Genomic DNA, 8,637 nt, shown 5'->3' on the forward strand with positions numbered 1-8,637 from the left:
ATTTATAAACTGCTTACTACTGACTATTAATTTTGGGACAAGGCTTTATGAAGCATGAACTGACTATTTACTAATGAGTGCAGTTATTATAAAGTGTTATCAATGCATTTGCTAATGTTAACAAATTAGACATTATTTTACAGTGTTATCAAATCCCTTAAATGATTTGTAAGTGTTTTGTAATGATTTTATTGACCTACAAGCATTTGTGAAAGTTCTGCTTGCATTACAGCTTAGTCTTGATCTGTGAGCTGAACAGTTTTACTGTTACATCCATGAAATGATGTAAATTCAAATAAATATCATGTCACAGGATGTCAGAGGTCAGTATCAAATTAGTTTGAAATTATTATTTGCAGCACAAATAAGGTTTTTTAGGATTTTTAAAAATCCCTAAAACTGTCAGAAAAGGATAAGGCCTAAGATTTCTATGTGAGTGGCTAAATGTATTTGTTCTTATAACTATAATGCATAAACTATGAAATTATACAAAATGTATAAAAAAAGTACAACAGTTTTTCTTTTCCAATTATTTTTTTTTTTTTTTTTTGATTTACATTTAAAAATATTAGCCTACTGCAATCATTCTAAACAGCTTGAATAAAACCTGTTAATATTGATTATAGACCACTATAACTGTGTATAATCTAACAAACGAGTTTATTATGAAAATAAAAGTGTGTACACCAGATAAATTGGATGATAAAGAAATTGCTAACAATAGTATAGAGCATGTTTTAGGTTTTAAGGCGTTAAGATGCAGAAATGGACAAATCAATTGTAAAATAAAATGTAATTGATTTAATTAAATATAGATTAAGTCTTGTTAGAGCAAAATAATAAATAAAAACGTACACACATTAAAAAAGCAGCCAAGATGAATGAGTTTAATTTTTTATATAGATTAAAATTGAAGACAGAAGCAGCTGGTATATGCGGTCACTTAATATTAAAATCCAGTAGATCCACTTCAGATTTATTTCTCAACAGTTTATGTTCACGTGGCTGTTTTCGTTTATATTAGCCAAGCTATTATGTATTTTGAAATAATCTTGTCCGTGATGTGTTCGTTCTTACGACGAAAGGCAGAATCCTGCAGCTCGAGAGATATATGTTATTCTGCCAGTCGCGCTTTCAAATAGTCTTGCACACTTGAACGGGTCACAAACACCTGCATTTAGCTCGTGTTGTGTTATAATGGATGTATTGTGTGCATTTATGGCAATAATTTATTTTAAAAAGCTCTTAAACAAGAATAAATTCGTTTGTTTTGAACTTGTGACACTGTGCGCGCTGATCGGAGCGGTGATTTCAGATAGGCAGCTGCAAATATTTCATTTTCACACAAACAGTTCAAAAACATCTTAATTTAGCTCTTGGTGTGTTCTAATTGGTGTATTGTGTGATATCGCTGCAATAATTTATTTTTAATAGCTATAAAACAAGAATAAACTCGTTTTTTTCTGAGCTCATCATTCCACACGCTCCTGCTCAGAGCGGTGATTCATCTCTCGTGTTTCTCACGTATCACTGACCACACATCCATTATTGATGAGCCCTGACCTGATAATAATCATATATGTTGGTTTAGCTTGTCAGTGTGAATTAAATCCAAGTATTTATTTGTATTTTAACCGATTTAAAAGTGAAACCAAAAGACAGTCTCCTCCCTTTTTTATTCCGGTAACTGCACCTGTAGGGGCGCATTTTCTCTCAGACAATGGAAGTCTAAGCACACACACTCAAACAGAGGGACAGAGTGAGATGAGATGTCTGACAGTTTTTTAATTTTCTGTTATTCATACAGTGTTGTAAAGTCATGAAACTATGCATATTTACTCAGAATGACTTTTTTTCTGTATGAAAAAAGGTTTTGAAGTGTTTGGAATTTAAAAATGCAGGAAAATTAATAATTCCATCTTTATTGTCATTTAAAAAAATCACCACGACAAAACCATCCAAGCTATCCAAAACCCATTCACAATTTAAGTTCCTCAATGTTTTTTCAACATGTACACCAAGTTTGGTGTGTATAGTGTTACTCTCCTCTGAGCAGTATGCATTAATTCACAGCTAAATGTAAAAAACAATCCACATTCAAATCAAAATAGCCGACTTCCTGTTGGTCGTAGCTGATGACTGTGAATTAGAAAGTTGTCCGTCTTGATAAGAACAATTTTTGTACTGAGTTTGGTGTCTGTAGCTAAAACTAACCCCCTCACTTTTGACAAAAGGTGGCGCTATAGAGTGCCTCTTCCACGCCCTCTTATGAACTTTTGCCAGTGTCTAGATGTCACTAATACTGATATGTGTTCTGAGTTTGATGAAATTCTAAGCATGTTATATGCCTCAAAATCACCTGAGAAGTATTCCAGTTTGACATGTTGCCACGGCAACAATATTTTTAGATATCAATATCCCCCCAGCAGATTTATATCGGCTGTGTTTTAACATTATTCTGATGAAGTTTGAAGCAAATCGAGTAAAAATAAGATGCTGAATTCAAAGCATTTTGAAAATGACACACTTCCTGCTGCCAGTTGGTGGCGCTATAACTTTGACTCCTAATAGTCACATATATGCGATCGACATCATACAACGATTAATCTGATGAAGTTTGATTAAAATCAGGAAATGTATGTGGATGGTATTAGACACTTCCTGTTTCTCATTTCTCGCCATAATTTCAACGCCTCGCCACGAGCAAGCCGTTCGAGATATCAAAAATCCCCTGGCAATTTTTCATCCCAAATGTCTTGAGATCATGTTGACCGAGTTTGGTGGCAATCGGGTAAAAATCCTATGACAAGTATTTCAAATTCCAGAGCATGCGCTTTTTACATAACTCTAAATAGCTGACTTCCTGTTGGGCGGAGCCCAATGACATGCAATACGAAAATTGTTCGGCACAATGAGATCTATATGTGTACTGAGTTTCATATGAATATGTGCAAGTATGTGTGAGCTATACATCAACATTTCTGACTGTGTTCCAGGGGGCGCTGTAGAGCCCCTGTGGCACGCCCGTGTCACAGCCTCTGCAGGCTCCTAAAGGGCAAAGATTCCAAAGTGTGTGCAAATTTTCAAGAGTTTTTGAGTATGTTAGGGACCCCAAAAGCCCCCACAACTTTGACGAAAAATATGAATACTAAACCTTAAATAGCCAACTTCCTGTTGGGCGGAGCCTATGACATGCAGTACGAAAGTTGTTTGGTTTGATGAGATCTACATGTGTACCGAGTTTCATGTGTCTACGTGCAAGTATATATGATATATGGCCCTCAGTATTCCAGGGGGCGCTGTAGAGCCCCTGTGCCACGCCCGTGTATCAGTCTCTGCCCGGCCCTAATGGCCGCAGGTTCCAATCTGTGTGCCAATTTTCAAGAGTTTTCGAGCATGTTAAGGACCCCAAAAGCCCCCAAAACCTTGAAGAAAAATAATAATAATAATAATAATAACAAATAATCCTAAGGAAAACAATAGGGCTCTCGCCCTCCAGGCTTGAGCCCTAATAATAATAATTAAAGCTGCAAGCAGCGATGAACGGGCCCTCGCACACGGGCTCACCGGCAGCGAGTGGCTTTAGTAAATAGGTGAACGGTGAGAAACATGCATTTAATTTCATAAATATAAGTGGAATATATCAAAGTTTACTCCATATTTGTGCCAATCTTTGTGTTGCCAGCAGGTGGTGCTCTCATTATAATGGAATATTGGCCTTCAGATGTGTTCAGGGCAGGACCCTTATCACACAAGTGAAGTTCGGGGAAGATCGAACAAATTATGCCTGAGTTATAACAACATCCTATTTTATGGCGAAACATCGAAATTTGTCAGGCCGCCATGGACACGCCCTTTAACGAAACCTCAAGATCTTCGCAATTTAAGATCGCAAAAGGCTTTAGATTACACTGACCAAGTTTCGTGCTGATCTGAATAAATCTCTAGGAGGAGTTTGTTAAAGTACAAACCCTGAAAATGGCCAAAACAACACTAATTTTGCAGAGAAAATTCTAAATAACTGACTTCCTGTTGGGATTCGGATTTCGTACCAGGAGAGTTTTTCGTAGATATTGGTGTGATACATGTGTGTACCAATTTTTGTACATGTACGTGAAACATAGCTCGAGGCGCACTCCGTTTAAAGTATATACGCACTCCATTGAAAGTGCATAGGTGGCGCTATCGAGCCATTTTTCCACACTCGATGGAATATTGGCCTTCAGATCTGTTTAGGCCAGGACCCTTATCACACAAGTGAAGTTTGGGCAAGATCGGACATTTTATGCCTGAGTTATAACATCTTTTATTCCCATGGCGAGACAACGAACTTCATCACGGCGCCATGGACACACCTTTTAACAAAAACTCAAGATCTTCACAACTAAACATCACACAGGTCTTTAGATTAGACTGACCACAAAAAAGACATTGATGTCATAAAATTTCTAGGAGTAGTTTGTCGCAGTGTAAATTATGTAACTTCCTGTTGCCAATAGGTGGCGCTATGACTATAACTGAATATGGGCATGTAGATCTGTTCAGGTCAAGAGTCTTATCCAACATTTGAAGTTTGTGGCAGATTGGACATTGTATGTCTGAGTTACAGCAACTTCCTTTTTCATGGCGAAACATCGAAATTTGTCAGGCCGCCATGGACCCGCCCTTTAACGAAACCTCAAGTCCTTCGCAATTTATTATTGCAAAGGGCTTTAGATTACACTGACCAAGTTTGGTATTGATCTGAATAAATCTCTATGAGGAGTTCGTTAAAGTACAACCCCTGAAAATGGCAAAAACAACACCAATTTTGAAGGGAAAATTCAAAATAACCGACTTCCTGTTGGGATCCGGATTTCGTACCAAGAGACTTTTTTGTAGATATTGGTGAGTTACATGTGTGTACCAGTTTTTGTACATGTACGTGAAACATAGCTCGAGGCGCACTCCGTTGAAAGTGTATAGGTAGCGCTATAGAGCCATTCTGCCACACCCGGTGGAATATTGGCCTTCAGATCTGTTCAGGCCAGGACTCTTTTCACACATGTGAAGTTTGGGGAAGATCGAACATTTTATTCCTGAGTTATAACATCTTTTATTCCCATGGCGAGACATCGAACTTCGTCGCGGCGCCATGAACACGCCTTCTAACGAAAACTCAAGATCTTCACAACTGAACATCGCACAGGCCTTTAGATCAGACTGACCACAAAAAAGACATTGATGTCATAAAATTTCTAGGAGTAGTTCGTCGCAGCGTAAAATATGTCACTTCCTGTTGCCAATAGGTGGCGCTATGACTATAACTGAATATGGGCATGTCAATCTGTTCAGGTTCGGAGTCTCATCAAACATGTGAAGTTTGGGGCAGATTGGAAATTGTATGTCTGAGTTATAGCAACTTCATTTTTCATGGCGAATCATCGAAATTCGCCAGGCCGCCACGGACACGCCCTTCAACGAAAACTCAAGATCTTCGCAATTTAACATCGCAAAGGCCTTTAGATTAGGCATACCAAATTTGGTGTTGATTTGAAGAAATCTCTAGGAGGAGTTCGTTAAAATACAACATATGGAAATGACCAAAATTACACAAAATTTGCTCATAATATTACAAATAACCGACTTCCTGTTGGTTTTAGAATTTTGCTCCAAGAGTCTTTTTTGTAGGTATTGTTGTGTTACATATGTGTGCCAATTTTCGTGCATGTACGTGAAACATAGCTCGAAGGCTGTTGATTTTCTTCGTATAGGTGGCGCTGTCGAGCCATTTTGCCACACCCTCTTCTGAATCCTATATCAGACGAAAATTTTCACCTGGTTTTACGCGTGTGCAAAGTTTCATGACTTTTTGAGCATGTTTAAGCCCTCAAAAATGCGATTCATTTTGGAGAAGCGGAAGAATAAGAATAATAATAATAAACAGAGCAGATACAATAGGGTCCTCACACCATCGCTGCTCGGGCCCTAATAATAAACAAAGCAGATACAAGAGGGTCCTCGCACCTCGGTGCTCGGGCCCTAATTAAAGCTGCAAGCAGCGATGAACGGGCCCTCGCACCCGGGCTCACCGCCATCGTGTGGCTTTAGTAAAAAGGTGAACGTTGAGAAATATGCATTTAAACTCATAAATATAAGTGCAATATATCAAAGTTTATTCCATATGTGTGCCAATCTTCCTGTTGCCAGCAGGTGGCGCTATCGTTATAATGGAATATTGGCCTTCAGATGTGTTCAAGCCAGGACCCTTATCACAGATGTGAAGTTTGGGCAAGATCGGACATTTTATGCCTGAGTTATAACATCTTTTATTCCCATGGCGAGACATCGAACTTCGTCATGGCGACATGGACATGCCTTTTAACAAAAACTCAAGATCTTCACAACTAAACATCACACAGGTCTTTAGATTAGACTGACCACAAAAAAGACATTGATGTCATAAAATTTCTAGGAGTAGTTTGTCACAGTGTAAAATATGTCACTTCCAGTTGCCAATAGGTGGCGCTATGACTATAACTGAATATTGGCATGTAGATCTGTTCAGGTGAAGAGTCTTATCAAAAATGTGAAGTTTGGGGCGGATTGGACATTGTATGTGTGAGTTATAGCACCATCATTTTTCATGGCGAATCATCGAAATTTGTCAGGCCGCCATGGACACGCCCTTTAACGAAGCCTCAATTCCTTCGCAATTTAACATGGCAAAGGGCTTTAGATTACACTGACCAAGTTTGGTGTTGATCTGAATAAATCTCTAGGAGGAGTTCGTTAAAGTACAACCCCTGAAAATGACAAAAACAACACCAATTTTGCAGGGAAAATTAAAAATAACCGACTTCCTGTTGGGATTCGGATTTCGTACCAAGAGACTTTTTTGTAGCTATTGGTGTGTTACATATGTTTACCGATTTTCGTACATGTATATGACATGTAGCTCGAGGCGCACTCCATTGAAAATTTATAGGTGGCGCTATCGAGCCATTTTGCCACACCCAATGGAATATTAGCCTCCAGATGTGTTCAGGTCAGTACTCTTATCAAACATTTGAAGTTTGGGCAAGATCTGATATTTTATGACTGAGTACCAACAACAACTACTCCCATGGCGAGACATCGAATTTTGACATGGCGCCATGGACACGCCCTTTAACGAAAACTCAAGATCTTCTCAATTTAACATCGTACAGGCCTTTAGATTAGACTGACGACAAAAAAGACATTGATGTCAAAAATTTCTAGGAGTAGTTTGTCGCAGCATAAAATATGTCACTTCCTGTTGCCAATAGGTGGCGCTATGACTATATCTGAATATGGTCGTGTCAAACTATTCAGGACAGGAGACTCAGCAAACATGTGAAGTTTGGGGCAGATTGGTCATTGTATGTCTGAGTTATAGCAACTTCCTGTTTCATGGCGAATCATCGAAATTCACCAGGCCGCCATGGACACGCCCTTTAACGAAGCCTCAATTCCTTCGCAATTTAACATCGCAAAGGGCTTTAGATTACACTGACCAAGTTTGGTGTTGATCTGAATAAATCTCTAGGAGGAGTTCGTTGAAATACAACCCCTGAAAAATAGCTCGAGACAAAAACAACACCAATTTTGCAGGGAAAATTAAAAATAACCGACTTCCTGTTGGGATTCGGATTTTGTACCAAGAGACTTTTTTGTAGCTGTTGGTGTGTTACATATGTTTACCGATTTTCGTACATGTACATGACATGTAGCTCGAGGCGCACTCCATTGAAAATGTATAGGTGGCGCTATCGAGCCATTTTGCCACACCCAATGGAATATTAGCCTCCAGATGTGTGCAGGTCATTACTCTTATCAAACATGTGAAGTTTGGGCAAGATCTGATATTTTATGCCTGAGTTACAACAACTTCTACTCCCATGGCAAGACATCGAACTTTGACATGGCGCCATGGACACGCCCTTTAACGAAAACTCAAGATCTTCACAATTTAACATCGTACACGCCTTTAGATTAGACTGACCACAAAAAAGACATTGATGTCATAAAATTTCTAGGAGTAGTTCTTCGCAGCGTAAAATATGACACTTCTTGTTGCCAATAGGTGGCGCTATGAATATAACTGAATATGGGCATGTCAATCTATTCAGTTTCAGAGTCTTATCAACCATGTGAAGTTTGGGGCAGTTTGGACATTGTATGTCTGAGTTATAGCAACTTCATTTTTCATGGCGAATCATCGAAATTCGCCAGGCCGCCACTGACACGCCCATTAACGAAAACTCAAAATCTTCGCAATTTAACATCGCAAAGGCCTTTAGATTAGGCATACCAAATTTGGTGTTGATCTGAATAAGTCTCTAGGAGGAGTTCGTTAAAATACAACGCATGGAAATGGCAAAAATGACACAAAATTTGCTCATAATATTAAAAATAACCGACTTCCTGTTGGGTTTAGAATTTTGCTCTAAAAGACTTTTTTGTAGGTACTGGAGAGTTACACATGTGTACTGATTTTCATACATGTACGTGAAACATAGCTCGAGGCGCACACCGCTGAACGTGTATAGGTGGCGCTGTCGAGCCATTTTGCCACACCCACTTCTGAAACCCATATCAGATGTAAATTTTCGCCAGTTCTGAGGTGTGTGCAAA

At 38.8% G+C, this 8,637-nt stretch overlaps 1 long non-coding RNA gene across 2 annotated transcripts in view; it reads left to right on the plus strand.

Annotated features, from left to right (window-relative positions):
* LOC128012873 (uncharacterized) overlaps window positions 1-7,079 on the plus strand; it is a 59,594-nt gene extending 52,515 nt beyond the window's left edge. For both annotated transcript variants that reach the window (XR_008183200.1, XR_008183199.1), the window contains one exon: window positions 6,402-7,079. This is a non-coding gene — a long non-coding RNA (uncharacterized LOC128012873). The remainder of the gene's footprint in view (window positions 1-6,401) is intronic.
* Window positions 7,080-8,637: the final 1,558 nt, after the last annotated feature.

This window comes from Carassius gibelio, chromosome B24 (assembly GCF_023724105.1).
Source record: "Carassius gibelio isolate Cgi1373 ecotype wild population from Czech Republic chromosome B24, carGib1.2-hapl.c, whole genome shotgun sequence".
NCBI lineage: Eukaryota > Metazoa > Chordata > Actinopteri > Cypriniformes > Cyprinidae > Carassius > Carassius gibelio.